Source organism: Pinus tabuliformis, chromosome 2_2 (assembly GCF_031772625.1).
Source record: "Pinus tabuliformis cultivar Carrire ecotype Pingquan chromosome 2_2, CPIR1, whole genome shotgun sequence".
In the NCBI taxonomy this organism is placed as follows: Eukaryota; Viridiplantae; Streptophyta; class Pinopsida; order Pinales; family Pinaceae; genus Pinus; species Pinus tabuliformis.
The window spans coordinates 266,970,247-266,993,432 of NC_142300.1; positions in this window are offsets into that span (position 1 = coordinate 266,970,247).

Here is a 23,186-nt window from a genome sequence, read left to right on the forward strand (position 1 = left end):
CTTATACAATAAGTTTTACTTTCAGATCTAATGAAGACATCATTGACTAACAATAGTAAAACAACATCACTGATAAGATAGATTAGTCATCTCTGAATAACAAGCTTTTCTTCTGTATACACTACTTGGAAGTGTCGAACCAATGTGTATAAGTGCCTTCACCAAGTCAAACTAACCTATAGATATGCAAATAATAACTTATAACTTCGCAGCTATTCCAGACTTCAGATATACCCATATCATAACATATAAAGGATAAAACGTGCAGTAGCAGTAAGATCTATTCTATCCATTATCAGATCATACATAGATAAGTCATTTCAGGTCTCATGATCCTGATCCAACATTGTATCCAAGGGTGCACAAGATATTTCAGATCTATATCATAACCATAGCCCTTACAACACAAAATATACTTCAGATATAAGTATTCATGAAAAACCTTTTCATTTGCACACTTAGCCCTTTGATATTCTCCTCCTTATATACTTAGAGCCTTTTTCAATACCTTGGACCAAAACAACACTTAGAACCTGTGGTATTCTTAGACGGGATCAGGTAATCGTAATTCCGCTCAATTTTGTGGGCTAATACCATGGTATGGACCCTTGGTATTCTTGAACCTTAATTTTCCATCCCATACGTGCTTTTTCACTTGTGAAAGTGCGTGCATACGTATACACTCCTTTTGTCCTCTGAACCCGCTTGTATACGCTATTTGGACTAGGTGAACTAGCGTATACAACTTAAAACATTCTTTTTCTTCAATTGCTTGATGTTGATATGTAATCCTCTTTTCCATCATCCTGTTATTTTGTGCCATTACTCTGTTACCTCTGAATTGACCTGTTACAATGTGAGTTGACCTTTATCAATTGTGAACTGACCTGTGTGTGGGTTGCCATTAAGGAGAACACATGTACCATAATGCCAACAATCTCCCCCTTTGGATTTGATGTCAACCATATTGGTGTTGATCACTTGAAGCTGTGGAATATGGATCCTGTTAGATATTTCAAGCAACAACAAGATACTCTCCCCCTTTGACATCAAGGGAAAAGGGCGGACCAAGATATTCTCCCCCTTAGTACATGCTGAGATGCACTATACTATCCATGCTCCCCCTGAGCACATGTAGAGTTTGCATAAATATTTTTCAAAATAATAACATGACTCTATAACTCAACTATGTGCGTATTACCTTCCTATCACCAATGACTCATACATACATCAATCACCCAGCCAAGTGGGGATACACCAAATGACTCAACCACTCGACCAAGTGGGATTACATATTTGACATGATCTTAAAAGTACATACATAACTAAACATAACAAATATTACATCATAGGTCTTTACATGACCTTTACATTGAATGTCATTTATAACAAAGAACAAAGACCTAAACAAGATCATGATAATTATCAGCAACTATCATACACCATATATGATCTACACCATAAACATCTGTCAGCAGCATCAAGAATAACAACCTGTATATGTCCATCACCAGTTCGAAATATATGTCAACGTAGTTTTAATATCATCAACCTGTGACTAAGTATGCCGCATATAGATATCAACTCATCCTCTTGACCTTATCAAGATCAACTTGCTCTGTTTCCTTAGTAGAAAAAGCATTAGCATAGCCTTCCATGAATAAACTAAGCATATGTCATATATCCAAGCATTAATACAAAACCATTCACATATATACATGTGAAACTACCATAGTCATCATCTATGACCATAACATCATCATTGTAGCAAGCAATGCATGATCTTTCCACAAGAACATATCAACCATGTATCTTCACTATGGATTTTTCAAACATCCCACAGCTGATAAGCATCAACCATGATAATCAACATATGTTAGTATCAAACCTATCATCATAAAGTAAGAAGTCATCATCATTATGTGACTAAGTAAGTCATGTCTCCCAATAGCCATGTCTTCATGAAATCTGCAATAACACCATTCTCTTGGCCAACCAACAATATTTACCAATATGCATTTAAGTAATCATCCATGTATCCATCATAATATGTATCTAGTCTTCTCATCAATACTTTCTTGATACCATCAAGATCAACAATCCTCAACCACTATACCATGTGAGATTCAAGGACTAAAGGAATCCTCATTCATAACTGCACCCTATGAAATTTACGCTTCTTTGAAGGCATGATGGTGACAACATAACTTAAATGAGTGACACTTAACATCATCAAATAATGAAGATGTGTACTCAAGCTTTGTTCTTCTCCTTGAATTTATGAATGTCACCATGTAAGCAACATAAATATATGCATCATCAAAAGAATCATCTCAATCATCCATAAATTTGATTTGAATAACAACTATGTGGCTCAAGCAATATAAGTATCATCTGAGATTTCATCATAGGCAACCCATTACTGCAGCATAGCATGATATATCATTTAACCACTTCAACAACATAAGCATCCTCACCGTTGATAAGAATCATAACAATGTAAACTTTGAAACGGGAACTGATACTGTTACCCGTTTCGTAGAGATAGCAAAAAATTGACCCGATTTTGAAAAGGGGCGATGCAGAACAAATATTTTTTTTAGAGCATAGTTTTTGGCACTTTAAATAACTGATACGATTACCCATTTCATAGGGGTAGTAAAAACGTGACCCGATTTTCAAAAGTGGTTAAACAAAATACACTTCTTTTCGTTGGGAGCATATTTTTGAGATTTTAAATTTTCTTATGTATCAAATATAAATATTTATTTTTAAATATTAGTGAATTTCATGCTGATTTTGAAATGTGTAGATGCAACATACCTTTTTTTTAAAGGACTTATTTTTCACACTTTAAAATTTATTATCTCCAATTTTTTTTTTTAAATTATGATTACTTAACGAATTTTCAAGTTGTTGTTGTTTTTTTTTTTTTTTTTTTTTTTTTTTTTAAAATATTGATTAGTTAAAAAAAATAAAAATAAAAATTATCTCATAAACCATAAAAGAATTTGGAAAAAAAAAAAATTATATATATATATATATATATATATATAAAGTTAAGTAACTAAAAATAGAAAAATTAAAAAATACTAAAAAAAACCTAGAAAAAAATAAAAAACAAACTAGAATAAACAAAAATAGAGAATTAACCCAGATTTTTTTTTTTTTTAAAACTAGTAAAATTAATATTAAAAACATTAAAAAAAACAAAAAAAACAAAAAAAAAACAGAAATTACTAAAAAAAAACTAAAAAAATATGAAAATTTTAAAAATATATGTCTTTTTAAATTAAAAACAAAAAAAATAATTAAAAAACATTATAAATGTATAAAAAATGTGTTTTTGATTAAAAAAAATAAATTGTTTTTTAATAAAATTTTCATTGTTAATTTAAAGAAAAACATTAAAAATTTAATTTAATTTTTTTTTAAACAAAATTTTATGTTTTTTTATTTAAAAAAAATATTATTATTATTTTTTAATTTATTTATTTTTGTTTGTTTTTATATTAGAAAAAAAAATAATGCAGCCCCACCAGGCGGCGGGCAGGCAACTGGCTGATTCCGGGAATCGGCCAGCTGCCCGCCGTCACTTGGTGGGAGCGCAGCCGTGGGCGGAGGGCTGCGTGTAGCCCCTCTGCCCACGGTCGCGCCCCCATCGAGCGGCGGGCGGGCGGCTGTCCGATTCCGGGAATCAAACAGTCGCCCGCCCGCTGCCCAGTGGGGGGTTTCATGCCCCCAATTCTTTTTTCGTTAAATTGGTCGGGTGCGGCACCGCCTAAGTAATTAACATTCACCATTGTTACATTACTTTACGAACTACGCCTTAACATTCATCTTTAAACATGAATAACATATTAATGTGCGGAATCCATTAATATAATGACTTCATAGGACAACAAGAGAACAACATCACCTGTAAAATAATTTCTATTATATGAGAGAATTTTTACAATGACTGGGAGTATAAATCAACCGGCGTTACACCCGAGTTGGGCGCCCACCCATGCAAGACTGCACGGTGGTCTTCACCACGACTCAATAACATACATAACACAAGTTTTCTTTGTCCAAGTGGGAGGGTGCGCCCGTGCATGACCCTTGCCACAATACAACCCAAAACTTGTCAACTCGTTCAGCGGGTGGGCGCCTTAGAACGCCCTCCACCCGCGCCCTACAACCGTGTTAAACTCGTGCAAGACTCAGTAGACTCTGCCCGGCGGGCGGGCGCATAAAGCTGCTCGCTGCGGCTCTTCCTTCCTTACTTCGCACTACTCGCTTGTTGGTTGAAGACCGAATGCTTGGTGATCAAATGGCAAGCTTCATCACATAGTTTATATGCCTCCTTGCATGGAGTTCGTGCCCTCAGCCGACCCTTCCACCTATCTATCCAACCGCCACGTCTAAGTAATCATTCAACATCTTTGGAGGTCGGCCTGCCCATGGCGCGAGACCACACCTCAATCCGCCCTTTGTTTGCCATCGCTCTCGATCGGCTCATGGTGCGACGAGTTACCCAACTTGCCCTATAAAACATGGAACGCCAACATCGCCTATGTCATATGCATTTTGTCTTTGGTCGCCCCACGCTCTTGTTTCATGCCTTAGTCGCATCGCACGGAGGAAAGAGGGCGCGCCCGGTTGCCTATCAATTGCAGGGCGTTACATCCTCCCCCACTCGAAATCATTGTCACCCTCGACGATCCCGGCTGCCTCAGTATCTTCCGTTCATACTTCACAATCTTCTTCTTCCATCTCCAAGCAAGTCCTCTGATTCCCAGCTTTCCTCCTCCGGTGCATTCTTCCATCTGACAAGATACTCCCGTTTCATGTGGCAACCAATCCCTGTAGTTCTGTAGCTCAAAATTTTATCCAACTCCAGTCCTGGCTTGTCCACAATCCCAGCTGGTCCTCTCGGCGTTCAGCTCTCTCTGGATGATCAACATAAAGTCTGTATCTCTTCAACTGACTCATGTGAAAGACATACGCTTCATGTGCATATGGTGCGGAAGCTCCAGCTCATAAGCAACTTCCCCCACTCTCTTCTTCACTCAGAATCGTCCCTCATACTTCCGTGTCAGTTTGCTCGCAGTCCCCTTGGATGGCTGAAACTGCTCCCCGGTAATCCTGAGAAACACCATATCTCCCACACTGAAGTGCGCATCCTGTCTTCCTCGATCATCCCATTTCTTCATTCTCCTTGCAGCTTCGTGCAAGCACAATTGTGCCAACTCTAAGGTCTCCTCCCAAGCCTTCATGAACTTGTTTGCATGAGGACTCCTCAAAAACCTCCTGTCACTACGGTATGCGGTGCAACCGACATCTGTCCATTCACCAACTCAAATGGACTATACCTCGTCGCAGAACTCTTTTGAATATTGTAACTGAACTGAGCAATATCTAGGATTTCAGGCCAATTCTTCTGATCAGCCGTCACATAATGTCTCAAGTAGTCCTCCAGCAATGCATTGATCCTCTCGGTCTGCCCATCTGTCTGTGGATGGTAACTCGAACTCATTAACAACTCTGCCCCGAATAACTTGAACAATGTGGTCCAAAATCTGCCTGTAAAATGCGAATCTCTATCCAACACGATGCTCAATGGCATTCCCCAATACTTCACTATGTTCTTAAAGAACAACTCCGCAGTCCGCTCGGCTCCACACGACATGTTTGTTGGAACAAAGACAACATACTTGGAAAAACATTCAACCACGACCATAATCCCATTATACCCCTGAACCTGTGGCAACTGAGTGATGAAGTCCATCGAGACACTCATCCATGGTCTCTCAGGAATCGGTAAAGGCTGCAATAGACCTCCTTGCCTTTGAGTATCCGATTTGTCCTGCTGACAAATGATGCACGTATGTACATACTCCTCTACATCCTCTCGCATCTTCTCCCAAAAGAATCCTCTCTCCAATAATGCAAAAGAACGACACATCCCTGGGTGGCCAACCCATGGTGAGTCGTGGCACTCCTTCAAAAGGTGCCTCCTGAGCCCAGATGACTTCAGAACATAGAGTCGGTTTCCAAAGAACAAGAACTGTCTTGTAGAAAGAACTTTCGTGTCTTTCCCTCCTTTATCTGCGTCACTATATTCTGCGCCAAAGTATCGGTTTCAACACTTTCCTTGAGCTTATTCTGCATATCTTCTGACATCTGAATCCGACTCCTACTCCTTGCTGCCCGGTCTTCTCCCTCCAATGCTGCAAGTTGCCCCTTCCTGCTAAGGGCATCTGCTACCGCAATGTGTCTTCTTGGTCTATACTCGATAGTCATGTCAAATTCTGCCAAGAAGTCCTGCCAACGAGCTTGCTTCGCGGAAAGCTTTGGTTGTGATGCAAAATAGCTTGCAACAACGTTGTCAGTCTTGACAACAAACGACTTCCCAATCAGGTAATGCCTCCACACATGAAGACAGTGAATGATTGTAGTCATCTCCTTCTCATGGACCGGATACCTTCATTCTCTATCCTACAACTTCCGACTCTCGTACGCCACCAGATGCCCATGCTGCATAAGAACCCTTCTTATGGCAAAATCCGAAGCATCAATGTGTATCTCAAACAGTCTCTCGAAGTCAGGCAACTTCAATATCGGTGCTGTAACCATCCTCTTCTTCAAGTCATCAAGTGCCTTCTGACATTTATCTGTCCAATTCCACCTCTTGTCTTTCTTCAATAGGTCTGTCAGTGATGATGTTACCTTGGAGTACCCCTCTACAAACTTCCGTTGGTAGTTGGTCATGCCCAAAAACACCCTCATCTCATGGACATTCTTCGGTTCAACCCAGTCCTCGATCGCCTTCACTCTGCTCGGCTCCATCTGTATGTACCCTTGACCAACAATATGTCCAAGGAATGGAATCTCGGTCTGAGCGATCACACACTTAGACTTCTTCAAGAACAACTGATTTGCCCTCAGTGCCTTGAACACCATCGCCAAGTGCTTCTTATGATCCTCCATGTTGTCACTATACACCACTATATCGTCCAAGTATACTACTACGAACGAATCCAAGTATGGTCGTAGGACATCATTCATCAAAGTGCAAAACATAGTAGGAGCATTACACAATCCAAATGGCATAACAAGGAACTCAAAGCTACCATACCTTGTTACTATCGCGGTCTTCTTCTCATCTCCTTCAGCTATCCACACCTGATAATACCCATGCCTCAACTCTAGCTTGGAAAACACTCGAGCTTTTGCAATCTTGTCAAAGAAATCAGCAGCCAATGGCAAAGGATACCTGTTCCTTACCGTCTGCTTGTTCAATGCACGGTAATCACTGCACATCCATAGCTCATTCGGATCCTTCTTCCGCTGGAACAATACCAGAGCTCCATAGGGGGACCTTGAAGGTCTGATGAAACCTGCATTAGCTAACTCCTTTAGTTGTCATTTCAATTCCTCCAACTCAGGTCCTGATAACCGATAAGCTGCTTTAGCCGGGGGTTGCTTTCCCGGCTCAAGCTCAATTCTATGGTCCACTGCACGCCTTGGTGGAAGCTTCTTTCGCAGCTCATCAAGCATCAAATCCGCATATTTGGTCAGCACCTCAGAAATCTCGGCTGGAACAGGCGTCCCCACTCCATCACCTTCGACATCCTTGAACATCACCACATATGTCTCCATATTTGACTCCTTCATAGCCTTCTCCAAACTTAGTGCCGAAACATGCTGCACCTTGACTTCCCTCCTTTGCCTATGAGTGGGCAAAGTCCAAGTTTGTGACTGTCCAACCAGCACCACCTCATCACAGAAGGGGACAACAATTGCCTTGTTGCCCTTCAAGAAATCTTGTTCGAGTATCATATCGAAGTCGTTCATCTCCATCACTGTGAAGTCTAACTGACCCTTCCAGTCTTTTATCTGCACAGGCACTTTGTGTGCCAAACTCGCCACTTTAGCTCTAGAGTTCATTGCCTTGACTTCCACATTCGATGGGAAGATCATCAGTCCAACCTCTTTTGCTAACTGTGTCGTCATGAAGTTATGAGTGGCCCCCGTGTCCACCAGAGCTTGAATGGTCTTGCCGTGAACCATCAAGTCCACGAAACCAAGACTGTTAATCCACGATTTCTTCATAACTTTTCCCTGCATACATGTCTGTTCTCTGCGTTCATCAAGCAACGGCTTCACCACCTATGAACCTGCTTTGATACCACCTGTCACGCCCCCAATTCTTTTTTCGTTAAATTGGCCGGGTGTGGCACCGCCTAAGTAATTAACATTCACCGTTGTTATATTACTTTACGAACTACGCCTTAAAATTCATCTTTAAACATGAATAACATATTAATGTGCGGAATCCATTAATATAATGACTTCATAGAACAGCAGGAGAACAACATCACATGTAAAATAATCTTTTATTATATGAGAGAATTTTTACAATGACCGGGAGTATAACTCAATCGGCGTTACACCCAAGTTGGGCGCCCACCCGTGCAAGACCGCACGGTGGTCTTCACCACAACTCAACAACATACATAACACAAGTTTTCTTTGTCCAAGTGGGAGGGCGCGCCCATGCACAACCCTTGCCACAATACAACCCAAAACTTGTCAACTCGTTTGGCGGGCGGGCGCCTTAGAACGCCCTCCACCTGCACCCTACAACCATGTCAAACTCGTGCAAGACTCGGTAGACTCTGCCCGGCGGGCGGGCGCATAGAGCTGCGCCTCGCTACGGCTCTTCCTCCCTTACTTCGCACTACTTGCTTGTTGGTTGAAGACCGAATGCTTGGTGATCAAATGGCAAGCTTCATCGCATAGTTTATATTCCTCCTTGCGTGGAGGTCGCGCCCTCAGCCGACCCTTCCACCTATCTATCCAACCGCCGCGTCTAAGCAATCGTTCAACGTCTTTGGAGGTCGGCCCGCCCATGGCGCGGGACCACCCCTCAATCCGCCCTTTGTTTGCCATCGCTCTTGGTCGGCTCATGGTGTGACGAGTTCCCCAACTCGCCCTATAAAACATGGAACGCCAACATCGCCTATGTCATATGCATTTTGTCCTTGGTCGCCCCATGCTCTTGTTTCATGCCTTAGTCGCATTGCACGGAGGAAGGAGGGCGCGCCCGGTTGCCTATCAACTGCAGGGCGTTACAGGGGGAATCAGACAACCGCCCGCGTGCCGCCCGGTGGGGGCTCGTTAATTTATTTTTTAAATTTTTTTTTTCAATATAAAAACAAAATTAAAAAAAAATGAAATGTTTTTTAATAATTTTTTTTTTTTTAAATAAAAAACACAAAATTTTGTTTAGAAAAAAATAAATAATTTTTTAATGTTTTTATTTGTTTGTTTTTAAATTAACAATGATATATATATATATATATATATATATATATATATATATATCACATGTGGTTCACATTCAATTACGTGAAATAATACACACATTTTTTTGAGCTAATTATATATATATATATATATTTTAAAAAACACATTTTTGTATACATTTATAATGTTTTTAATTTTTTTTTGTTTTGTTTTTAATTTAAAAAGGCATATTTTTAAAATTTTCATATCTTTTTAGTTTTTTTTAGTTATTTTTGTTTTTTAAGTTTTTTTGAAATGTTTTTAATATTAATTTTACTAGTTTTTAATTTTTTTTTTGGGTTAATTCTCTATTTTTGTTTAATTTAGTTTGTTTTTAAATTTATTTATTTATTTTTAAAATTTTTCTATTTTTAGTTACTTAACTTTATATATATATATATATATATATAATTTTGTTCTTTTTTTTTTTTCCAATTTTTTTTATGGTTTACATATTTGTGTGTTTTTTTTCAAATATATTTTTTTTACTTTTTATTTGTTTATAATTTGTAATTTTTTTTTAGTTTTTTAATTCTTATATTTTATAGGTTAATTTTGTTTATTTGTTTGTTTTTTTTTACATTTTTATGAATGAATTTTTTTTTGATGTTTGATTTTTTTTGTTTTTAGTATATACTTTAATTTATGTTTTGCTATTTTTTTTGTGTGTTGTTTCATTGTTTTAATTTGATTTTTATTTTTATTTTTAATTTTAATTTTATGTTTTCATTATTTTTTTGAAATTTTAATGTTTTTCGGGGTCATGATAAAATATTTTATGCCATTATTTCAAAATGTTGAAATTTTACCCTTGAATTTTTTTTATTATCCCAGCGTCAACACTTTTTGTTTTGAGGGTGTTTTTTGCACAAAATTTACCATTGAAAAAAAAAGTTATTCGAACATCAACACTTCATTTTGAGGGTGTTTTTTGGACAATTTATGCACAAAAAATTGGTTTTCATCGCCATTTTTAAAACATGTTGAAAATTTACCTTATAAAAAAAAAGGTGTTATTCCAACACCAACATTTTTCGTTTTTAGCACTGTTTTTGATGTTTTTACGGGGTTTTTTGGCCAGAGTTCCCGTTTCAAAGTTTACATTATTTCATTATGTACCAAAGACTTCTGAACATAATGCCAACAATGCATTATTAGGAGCATAACATATTCTCCCCCGAAATTTGTGCCAACTGTTTGTTGTCAGATTTGATCATTGCATATATCAGTAAGAACCATCGAGGCATCATCATCAACTAGCTATACATCAAGTCACCAACAACTTATGAGGGTCAAAATCACTTCTAAGTAACATCCACAGATTGTAGTCATCAATCATCAAGACAAAAAAGACTATTGATAATTGTTTGAACAATATCAGACCCTTTTTCCGAGTCTATCCCACTGCTTCTTCATCAAACCAACATATACGCGACTGTGCAGTTTCAAAATAGCATATATATGCTACTTGTCTTCATAATATATGTGTATGAGAATTAGAACACTGAAATTTCATACTTTTAGTTCCTCCCGAGTTTGTTCTGACTGTACCTGGTCTTAGAACTTTTGTTGAAGTATCAGTGCCAAGAATATGATGGTTCTTTATCATAGACTCCATTTCTCACTTGGCTCCAGTCATGTCATGAGAACATTCGCTATCAACTTTGTCTTCGAATGAGCAGAGAGCAAGATCACACCTTATATGATCTTCCTTTTCTTGATTCTTGGTGGATTCATCTTTTTCAGATTTTCTGATATAAATCTTCTTATTTGATTACTTACCATATTGGCTATGACGATCCATAGACTTGTCTCTGCATTCTTTTTCTATATGCCCAAACTTGTTATAAGCATAACATCTTATATGTTTCATATTCCTTCTATAACAATCCATGGCTTTGTGACCAAACATATTGCAAGAAAAATAATATCCCTTAATGTACCTAGAAGTTGCTGATCTTCTTGTGAGATGGTTGTTAGCTTGAAACATTCTACTTCTACATCTGGTTGCAACATGTCCAAAATTATGACATATAAAACATTCAACATTATTCATGAGAGGAAAGAATAGATTAACACTTCCATAGTTAGGAGTAAATGATTTTCTTTGAAGACTTTCTTTCCTTGGTTGTTGATGGGGTTGACCTCTTATCTCCTTGTTGAGCGTTTCAGATTTTCATTAGAGTTCCTTACCTCAGTTTGTGAGCTAGATTCAACTTTAACAATTTCATCAAAACCAATACCAGGTTTGACGGTAGGAGACCTTTGACTACTAAGAATATTATCCAAAATCTTAGTACTATCTTGAAATCTCAAAAGTTTATCATTTTCTTCTAATCTACCGTTTAGGATATTTACCTCAACCCAATATTGCTCTTCCTTTTCTAGATACTGTTTCTTCATGATTTCTTCCTTCTTCCACTTGTTGTTTTAATTTGGGAATCTCATTTTCTTGTTCTTCATCTGCTTGAGGTAGTTCTTCATTTGCTTGAGTTAGTTCTTCATTCCGCTTCTTTGAATTTTCAAGATCTTCTTTTAGAGATACGAGCTCAGCTTCAAGACTCTCATAGTAACTAGATCTATCTTTAAGTTTCTTGATTGTTGTATGCTTTTCATTTACTTCATTTCTCAATGATGTCACTTCATCCTGCAGACTTTGACATTGATCTTCCTTTTCCTTGTACTGCTTCCTTACTTTGTTTCCTTCCTCCAACTGAGATTTTAACCTAGTAACTTCTTCTTTGAAGGTACACTCCCTTTTGTCAAATAGATCTTGTTGATCTCTAATTTTATCTGTGAGCCTTTTAACTTCTGTCTCTATTAGATTTCTTTCACTTTCACCCATAAGAGAAAATTCAGTTGTTTCACTATCACTTTCATTATCTTCAATATTGCATGAACAGAGAAATGTATCACCAGAAGACCAAAAATTAGTACCTGATACTTCTTTTGCTTGTTCATCTTCAATCTGAGGTGATTCTGAATCTGAATACTTTCTTCCACCTAATAGCCAATTATCTCTCCTGTTGTCACTGTTCCTTTGAGATGTCTTCTTCTTCTGAGATGATTTCTTCTTTTGCTTCTTTCCCATTGTCTCGATGAATCTCCTTCAAGCGATCAAGCTTCTACCAAAGGACTTGCTCTAATACCAATTGTTGGGAAAAATACTGGGGGGGTGAATCAATATTTACAAATCAATAACTTTTTGAATCAACTAGTCATTGAAACTTCTGACACAGCCGAATCAAATAATCACTGAAACCTCAAACACAACTGAATCACCCAATCATCAATTTTTGATACATCTGAATCACCCATTCACTCAAACTGATGCTTAATGAAAATTCAACCAATCAATTGGAATAGTTCCAGAACACATAATTAAACCCGGAACACTGCATCAATAACCAGAACCAACTTCAACCTCAAAATTCATATGTCAGAATGTATACGCTACTTCAATGAAGCCAACTTGCATGTATACGCTACTTTCTGTAACCCAACCTGCATATACCTATAAAGATACTGAATCATAAAACCTCTAACCAATGACATTCTAAAGATCTAATGTCATATTACAGAGTTCTAAATAGATAGCAGCAAAGATCACCCTTCTTACTCAATCAGTAAATCAACTAGACTCAATCTCCTTATGCAATCAGTTTTACTTTCAAATCTAATGAAGACATCGTTGAAAAACAACAACAAAACAACAACATTAATTAGATAGACCAGTCATCTCTGAACAACAAGCTTTTATTCTGCATACGCTACTTGGAAGTGCTAAAACAACGTGTATACGCGCCTTCACCAAGGCAAACAAGCGTATAGATATGCAAATAATAACTTATAACTTCGCAACTATTCCAAACTTCATATATACCCATATCATAGCACATAAAGGATAAAACCTGTGTTAGAAATAAGATCTAGACTATCCATTATCAGATCATATAATGATAAGTCATTTCAGTTCTCATGATCGTGATCCAACATTGTATCCAAGGGCGCATAAGATATTTCAAATCTATATCATAACCATAGCCCTTACAACACAAAATATACTTCAGATAGAAGTATTCATGAAAAACCCTTTCATTTGAACATTTAGCCCTTTGATATTGTCCTCCTTATATACTTAGAGCCTTTTTCAATACCTCAGACCAAAACAACACTTAGAACCTGTGGTATTCTTAGGCGGGATCAAGTAAACGTAATTCCGCTGAATATTGTGGGATAATACCATGGTATGGACCCTTGGTATTCTTTAACCTTAATTTTCCATTCCATTGGCGCTTTTCCTCTTATTAAATTGCATGCATATGTATATGCTCCTTTTTTTTGTGAACCCACTTGTATACGCTACTTGGACTAGGTGAACCAACGTATACAACTTAATACAACTTAAAACATTATTTTTCTTCAATTGCCTAATTCTGATCTATAATCCTCTATTCCATCATCCTGTTCTTCTGTGCCATTACTCTGTTACCTCTGAATTGGCTGGTTACAATGTGAGTTGCCCTTTATCAATTGTGAATTGACATGTGTGTGGGTTTCCATCAAGGACAACACATGTACCATAATGCCAACAATCCCCCCCTTTGGACTGATGGAAACCATATTGGTGTTGATCACTTAAAGCTGTAAAACCTGTTAGATATATCAAGCAACACCAAGATAATCTCCCCCTTTGACATCAAGGGAAAAGGGTGGAACAAGATATTCTCCCCCTTAGTACATGCTGAGATGCACTATACTGTCCATGCTCCCCCTGAGAACATGCTGAGTCTACATAAATATTTTTCAAAAGAATAACATGACTCTATAACTCAATTATGTGAGTATGACCTTCCTCTCACCAATGACTCATACATACATCAATCACCCAGGCAAGTGGGGATACAACAAATGAATCAACCACTCAACCAAGTGGGATTACATATTTGACATGATCACAAAAGTCCATACATGACTGAATATAACAATTATTACATCATAGTTATTTACATGACCTTTACATGAAATAACATTTCTAACAAAGACCAAAGACCTAAACAAGATCATGATAATTATCATCAACAATCATACACCATATATGATCTGCACCATAAACATCTGTTAGCAGCATGAAGAACAACAACCTGTATATGTCCATCACCAGTTCGAAAGATATGTCAATGTAGCTTTAATATCATCAACCTGTGACTAAGTATGTTGCATATAGATATCAACTCATCCTCTTTATCTTATCAAGATCAACTTGCTCCGTTTCCTTAGTAGAAAAATCCCTAGCATAGCCTTCCATGAATCAGCGAAGCATATATCATATCTCCAAACAGTAATACAAAACCATTCACATATATACATGTGAAACTACCATAGTCATCATCTATGACCATAACATCACCATCGTAGGAAGAACTGCATGATCTTTCCACAAGAACATATCAACCATGTATCTTCACTAGGGATTTTTCAAACATCCCACATCTGATAAGCATCAACCATGATAATCAACATATGTGAGTATCAAACCTATCATCCCGAAGTAAGAAGTCATCATCATTATGTGACTAAGTAAGCCATGTCTCCATCTAACAATGTCTTCATGAAATATGCAATAACACCATTCTCTTGGCCAACCAATAATATTTACCAATATGCAATTTAAGTAATCATCCATGTATCCATCATAATATGTATCTAGTCTTCTCATCAATACTTTCTTGATACCATCAAGATCAACAATCCTCAACTAATAAATCATGTGAGATTCAAGGACTAAAGGAAACCTCATTCATAACTGCACCCTATGAAATTTATGCTTCTTTGAAGGCATGATGGCAGCAACATAACATAAATGAGTGACACTTAACATCATCAAATAATGAAGATCACCATGTAAGAAACATAACTATATGTATCATCAAAAGAATCATCCGAATCATCCATAAATTTGATCTGAATAACAACTATGTGGCTCAAGCAATATAAGTATCATATGAGATTTCATCATAGGCAACCCATGACCACATCATAGCATGATATATCATTTAAATACTTCAACAACATAAGCATCCTCACCATTTATAATAATCATTATGTACCAAAGACTTCTAAACATAATGCCAACAATGCATTATTAGAAGCATAGCATATTCTCCCCCTGAACCTGTGCCAACTGTTCACTGTCAGATATGATCATTGCATATATCAGTAAGAATCATTAAGGCATCATCATCAACTAGTTATACATCAAGTCATCAACAACTTATGAGGGTCAAAATCACTTCTAAGTAACATCCACAAATTTTAGTCATCAATCATCAAGACAGAAAAGACAATTGATAATTGTCTGAACCATATCAAACCCTTTTTCTGAGTCTGTCCCACTGCTTCTTCATCAAACCAACATATATGCAACTATGCAGTTTCAAACTAGAGTATATACACTACTTGTCTTCATAATATCTGCGTATGGGAATTAGAACACTGAAATTTCATTCTTTTAGTTCCTCCTAAGTCTGCTCTAACTGTACCTAGTCCTAGAACTTTTGATGAAGCATCAATTCCAAGAATATGATGGTTCTTTATCAGAGACTCCATTTTTCTCTTATCTCCAGTCATGCGATGAGCACATTCACTATCATCTTTGTCTTCGAATGAGCAGAGAGCAAGATCACACCTTATCTGATCTTCCTTTTCTTGATTTTTGTTGGATTCATCTTTTTTTTTTTTCCTGATTTTCTGATATAAATCTACTTATTTGATTGCTTACCATATTGTCTACAATGATCCACGGATTTGTCCCTGCATTCTTTTGCTATATGCCCAAACTTGTTACAATCATAAAATCTTATATGTTTGATATTCCTTCTATAGCAATCCATGGATTTGTGACCAAACAGATTGCAAGAAAGTACCTGGAAGTTAATGATCTTTCTGTGAGATGGTTATTAGCTTGAAACATTCTACTTCTGCATCTGGCTGCAACATGTCCAAAATTATGACATATAAAACATTCAACATTATTTATCAGAGTAAAGAATTGATTAACACTTCCATAGTTAGGAGTAAATGATTTTCTTTGAAGACTTTCTTTGCTTAGTTGTTGATGGGGTTGACTTATTATCTCCTTGTTGAGCATTTCAGATTTTGCATTAGAGTTCCTTGCCTTAGTTTGTGAGTTGGATTCACCTTTAACAATTTCATGAAAACCAAGTCCATATTTGATGGTAGGAGGCCTTTGACTACTAATAATATTATCCGAAATCTTAGTACTATCTTGAAATCTCAAAAGATTATCCTTTTCTTCTAATTTAACTTTTAGGTCATTTACCACAACCTGATATTTCTCTTCCTTTTCCAGATACTGCTTCTTCATGATTTCTTCATCTTTTCTTCCTTCTTCCACTTGTTGTTTTAATTTGAAAATCTCATTTTCTTGTTCTTCATTTGCTTGAGGTAGTTCTTCATTATGCTTATTTGAATTTTCAAGATCTTCTTTTCCAGAGACGACCTCAACTTCAAGACTTTCATAGTAACTGGATCTATCTTTAAGTTTCTTGATTGTTGTATCCTTTTCATTTATTTCATTTCTAAATGATGTCACTTCATCTTGCAACCTTTGACGTTGATCTTCATTTTCTTTGTACTACTTCCTTACTTTGTTTCCTTCCTCCAACTGAGCTTTTAACTTGGTAACTTATTCTTTGAAGGTACACTCTCTTTTGTCAAATAGATCTTGTTGATCTCTAATTTTATCTGTGATCCTTTTAACTTTTGTCTCTATTACATTTCTTTCACTTTCACCCATAAGAGCAAATTCAATTGTTTCACTATCACTTTCATTATCTTCAATATTGCATGAACAAAGAAATGTATCACCAGAAAACCAAAAATTAGTACTTGATACTTCTTTTGCTTGTTCATCTTCAATCTGAGGTGATTCTGAATCTGAATACTTGCTTCCACCTAATAGCCAAGTGTCTCTCCTGCTCTCACTGTTCCTTTGATATGTCTTCTTCTTTTGAGATGCTTTCGTCTTTTGCTTCTTTTCCATTGTCTCAACGGATCTCCTTCAAGCGATCAAGCTTCTGCCAAAGGACCTGCTTTGATACCAATTGTTGGGAAAAATACTGAGAGCGGGGGGGGGTGAATCAATATTTACAAATCAATAATTTTTTGAATCAAATAAGCATTGAAACTTCTGACACAACTGAACCAAATAATCACTGAAACCTCAGACACAACTGAATCACCCAATCATTAATTTATGATACAACTTAATCACCCATTCACTCAAAACCCCAATCAACCGACACTTAATGAAAATTCAACCAATCAATTGGAATAGTCAAATCACTATAACCAGAACACATAATTGAACCTAAAACACTGCATCAACAACTAGAACCAACTGCAACCTAAAAATTCATATGTCAGAATGTATATGCTACTTCAATGAAGCTAATCTGCATGTATACGCTATTTTCTGTAACCCAACCTACGTATACCTCTAAAGATACTGAATCATAAAACCTTCGAACCAAAAACTGTACCAACCAATGACATTTTGAATATCTAATGTCATATTACAAAGTTCTAAATAGATAGCAGCAAAGATCACCCTTCTTACTCAATAAATCAATCAACCAGACTCAATCTCTTTATACAATAAGTTTCACTTTTAGATCTAATGAAGACATCATTGACAAACAATAGTAAAAAAACAACACTGATAAGATAGATAAGTCATCTCTGAACAACAAGCTTTTCTTCTACATATGCTACTTGGAAGTGTTGAACCAACATGTATACGTGCCTTCACCAAGGTGAACCAACGTATAGATCTGCAAATAATAACTTATAACTTCGCAGCTATTCCAGACTTCAAATATACCCATATCATAGCATATAAAGGATAAAACATGCGTTAGAAATCAGATCTAGACTATCCATTTTCAGATCATACAATGATAAGTCATTTCAGGTCTCATGATCCTGATTTGACATTGTATCCAAGGGTGCACAAGATATTTCAAATCTATACCATAACCATAGCCCTTATAACACAAAATATACTTTAGATAGAAGTATTCATGAAAAAACCTTTCATTTGCACACTTAGCCCTTTGATCTTATCCTCCTTATATACTTAGAGCCTTTTTCAATACCTCGTACCAAAACAACACTTAGAACCTGTGGTATTCTTAGATGGGATCAAGTAACCGTAATTCCGCTCAATATTGTGGGCTAATACCATGGTATGGACCCTTGGTATTCTTTAACCTTAATTTTCCATCCCATACGCGATTTTCCTCTTGTGAAAGTGCGTGCATACGTATACGCTCCTTTTTTTCTGTGAACCCGCTCGTATACGATACTTGGTCTAGGTGAACCAACGTATATAACTTAATACAACTTAAAAAATTCTTTTTCTTCAATTGTTTGATTCTGATCTGTAATCCTCTGTTCCATCATCCTGTTCTTATGTGCCATTACTCTGTTACCTCTGAATTGACGTGTTACAATGTGAGTTTCCCTTTATCAATTCTTAACTGACCTACGTGTGGGTTGTCATCAAGGACAACACATGTACCATAATGCCAACAAAAACCCTAAGGCCAATTGATTCGATGCGTTCACCCCCATTAGGGGATGAAACCACAACCTTAATCATTAGTATTGTTTAAACAAAAAAATTCAAATTTGCTCGTAAAAAAAATAAAAAAATGCAACCAAATTTATTTAAAAAAAAAATACAAAAAATACAAAAAAAAACAATGCATTTTTCTATATTTTTTATAAGGAAAGAAAAACCAAAAACTCATTTTGGAAAAAAACAAAAAACCTTTTATTTTTTAAAATTACATAATGCAATTTTTTCTAGAGTGAAAAGAGATTTGATCCTTATTGGGGGGTTGGTAGATCGAGAGTTCAAATGGATCTAGGTTGGGTTAATCCCCCCCTTAAAATAGACTATATTCCACATCAATCCCATGAGTTCTCATACCATGGGTGAATACCATGAAGTTATTTTTATTTTAAACTTATATTTTTATTATTTTGATCGAGTAAAAATGTTTTCAAGTATGGTTATTTCTATTTTATTTTAATTGAGTTAAAATGTTTACTTTACATTACATTACATTATCTTACACATCTCTACCATATTTTATTTTATTTAGTTTTATTTTTATTTTTGTGTAATTTGACCAAGTCAAAATGTTAACATAACAGGAAACGACAACAACTCTTCCATACTGGGTTGGAAAATGCCTCTCGGCGCAATTAAAAATAAAATTAATTTTAAAAAATTAAAAAAATAATTAAAATAAAATATTTACAAAAATTAACAGCTTATAAAATCAAATAAAACATTAAAAAAAATAAAAATTTATTTAAAAAATTCAAATGAGGTGGGGGCAATTCCTAAGATTGCTCCCTGCCCTATCAGACCCACCACACCGACCCGACTCCCCATTTCCAAACCTTCGTCCCTCCCCACCCAATCCATGGACCACCATAAGTAGCAATGAACCACCTAATCTAAGGAGCAACACATTTCGCAACACAGGGGCAGGGTGGGAAAGGGTAATTGGGTGGGTGCAAGGGTGGAAAAGGGGGAAGGGACAATTCCATGCATTGCACCTGTTGTCACTTATTGTAATTTTTTTTGAATGGTGCCAAATGATGCCAAAAGAGTGAAAAAGAGAAGAGAAGTTTGCAGTCATCTTCCAAGCTGCCAAATGACTCAAATCCTACATCTAACCCTCTCCATTGGAATGTGCTATAGACAAGCTTTCCAACGATACGAGGAAGTCCAAAAATGGACTCTTGGATCAAAAGATATGGTTTGCCGAATTTTCAAGGGTTTGAAGCCTTAGGAAATTAGGCATATCGACGCATTGCATATGGGAGGTCTCGCATATTGGAGCATCAACACATCGTAAGATTGACGAATCAGAGAATTAGAACTTCTTAAGGTGACAACCTTTACAAAGTTGTGATATGCATAATGTGTCGATAGTGTTAAAAACCATCGAGGAATGCCAATAAAGATTAACAAGGGATTTTATCGCAAAACCAAAGGTGGACAGGCCCTTTACTTTCTCCTCTAGTGGGACACGTGCCTGCATATGATTGGTTCCGATAAGCTACAGGGGCATCTGATGTCATCATGACATGGCAGGCAATTTTGGCATTTTGAGGGGCCTAAGGGGACAAATATGCGTGACACATGTCACCACTCACGAGTGCCACTTGGAGTGATGGCATCATATTGGAGGTTGAGGATGTCGACACTTCATAACAGTTGGCAATTGGAATCTTCCGATGAGGGGGCTTCGATTTGGGCTGGCACATGGTCAATAAGAAAAGAACCAAGGGCGCTAAGCATTTAAAAAAGGAAAAATGGTGCCCAGTAGGAACAAAACGTCCTAGCACCTTAATGCTAAGTGGCAGGTCATGGGCAACGGTCCTATGATGAGAAGCACCTTGAGGGCTAAGCAGAAGGAGATTGACATATCAAAGAATTAGAATATTGGAACATAGTGCCACTATGGAGTAACAGTGTGGAATTTCTTCGATAGCACAGTACAAAGAGTTAAAGGCGTATGGATTGGTAGCTGTGAGAATTGAATGCAGGAAAAATGAGTTGGTCTCTGGAGCAATGGTGACTGTCAAAGATTGCTAGGTCAAGGTAGTAAGGACCACAATCTTCAAGAAAGAGTGTTGGGTATGCCTTGAGGTCACCTAAGAATTGATTTCTCAGCATGGAGCTCCATGTAGTCAGGTAATGAAGGATTGCAACATCGATCTTTGTTTCTGCAATGTGAAAAGAAACCAACTGGTGATCACTCTTAGCTCTAGAAAGTGGGGAATTCAAGCAGTTTAGTCGAAAATGACAAGTGGACTGACCAAGTAACTAAGGAGGAACATCATAGAAAAGACGTGGCATGATCAGAGGCAATCACAAGAATGGCGTGGAGATACTTTCCTTAACCATCATTCAATTTTTCTTATTTCTATTATTTTGTAATTTTTGCATTTTGAAGAAAGGAATCGAATCCTTTATAATGATTTGGGTAGCAGAACCTTCGCACGTCGAGACAGCTAGTCGATCAGACAGCTGGAGCTTGGCTGAGATATTTTGTAATTGTTTTTAGAGCTCCCCCTCTCGTTATAGAAAGAGGGAAGAAACATTTAAAGAGGGTTCAAAATTTCAGGGAAAGAACTCTTGGAAAGGACCTTTTCTTGGTTTCATGAAGGCAATGTTATGAATCTCGATGTATAGACGTTTATCAGAAAATTAATGCGAGATATTTGGTGATTCCTACTTATTGGATTGCAGTATGTTCATATCCATTTGTTTTCCATATATGTTAAATATTCTTCTCAAATTTCATGTCACGTAGCTGCTAGATATATTTATCATTAGATGCAGATTCATTTCGATCAAGCTATTGATGGAAAATGCATGTATTGATGTGGAAATTAAGTATTTAAAAAACACTCCATGCATCTTAGCATTCCATAAACATTTTCTTTCTCTCATTTCTCTCTAAATCCAGACATGCAAAATTCTTAAAGTTTAAGCTTTGTGTGATGGATTTCTCCTCTACTATCTTCTATAATTACATTTGTCTTCACAACTGATTTGTTGCAAGCTCTCAATCTTATTTGGCCACCACTGATTGGGGATCATTTCCTATGTATTCCTACATGCATGTGTGGGTTCATACATTGTATCTTTATGAATGGTTCTGAACCAATCCTATTTGAATTACTTACAAAAAACTACAGTGCTATAAGTCCTTAAGACAAATTTGACAACACTAATTAAGATGTCTTAGGCACTGGTCTCCTATCAACCCAGAGGATGTCTCTAGGAGTGACAATATATTTTTGGCGCCATTTTCGGGGAATAGATTAGTGAATTTTTCCTTTGGGTACAACATTCATACACTCTTTGATAAGGTGAGCAAAGATGTGTGGGTTGTAGATTTATCACCTTGGTGACTCCACTGTCAAAACATAAGTTCATCACCCTAGCTTTTAGTAGGCCCTGTACTTGCTCAAATACCTCTCAGCAAAGAACACCATCTGTATCTGATCTAGAAAGAGTAATATCCACAAGATTTGGAAGGAAAAAATCCCAAATATTTATGCTATTGTCTCCCCGTTTCCTGAAACATCCTCATCGAGCTCACAGAATACCATAATTCATTGCTCTGATTTTTCTCCTAAATTCCTAGTATGTCCTTTGGAAAGTGGTGAGCTATTCAATACCGCCTCCCTAAAGGTCAAGGAAGAAGAAATCTCAGTCAATGCCCCTTCTTTCTCATTTCCTCCCCTCCCTGAAGTTGAGGAGGTAAAATATATCCTCAAGAGCATCCCTACCCATAGTGTGAACAATTTCTCATTCCATGGCCAGTCAATTGTCTCACAATTGGTCATAGCTCAGAGACCCCTAATAAACCTAGCACCACCACCTCTGCTCTAGATGGTTGTTCCAGGTTTCCTATTAAACAAATATTCTCCCTTAGACCTACCTCAACCTTTAAGTGTTATTCCATAAGACTATCTCAAACTCTTGCCCAGGTTTAATGGAGAAGATGACACATCAACGCAGAGACACATAAAAGCTTTTTGTGCCTTTGCATAAAATTTAAAAGTCGAGCACCTGGATGTGGCACTGAGACTCTTTGTCCAATATCGGAGGCTAGAAAATGGTTTAGGTCGTTGGCGGATGCTTCCATTACCACTTTGGAGAGATGGAGAATTATTTTATGTAGAAATGGGGGGAGAAGAGAGATCATGGATATATTCTTACTGAGTTCAAC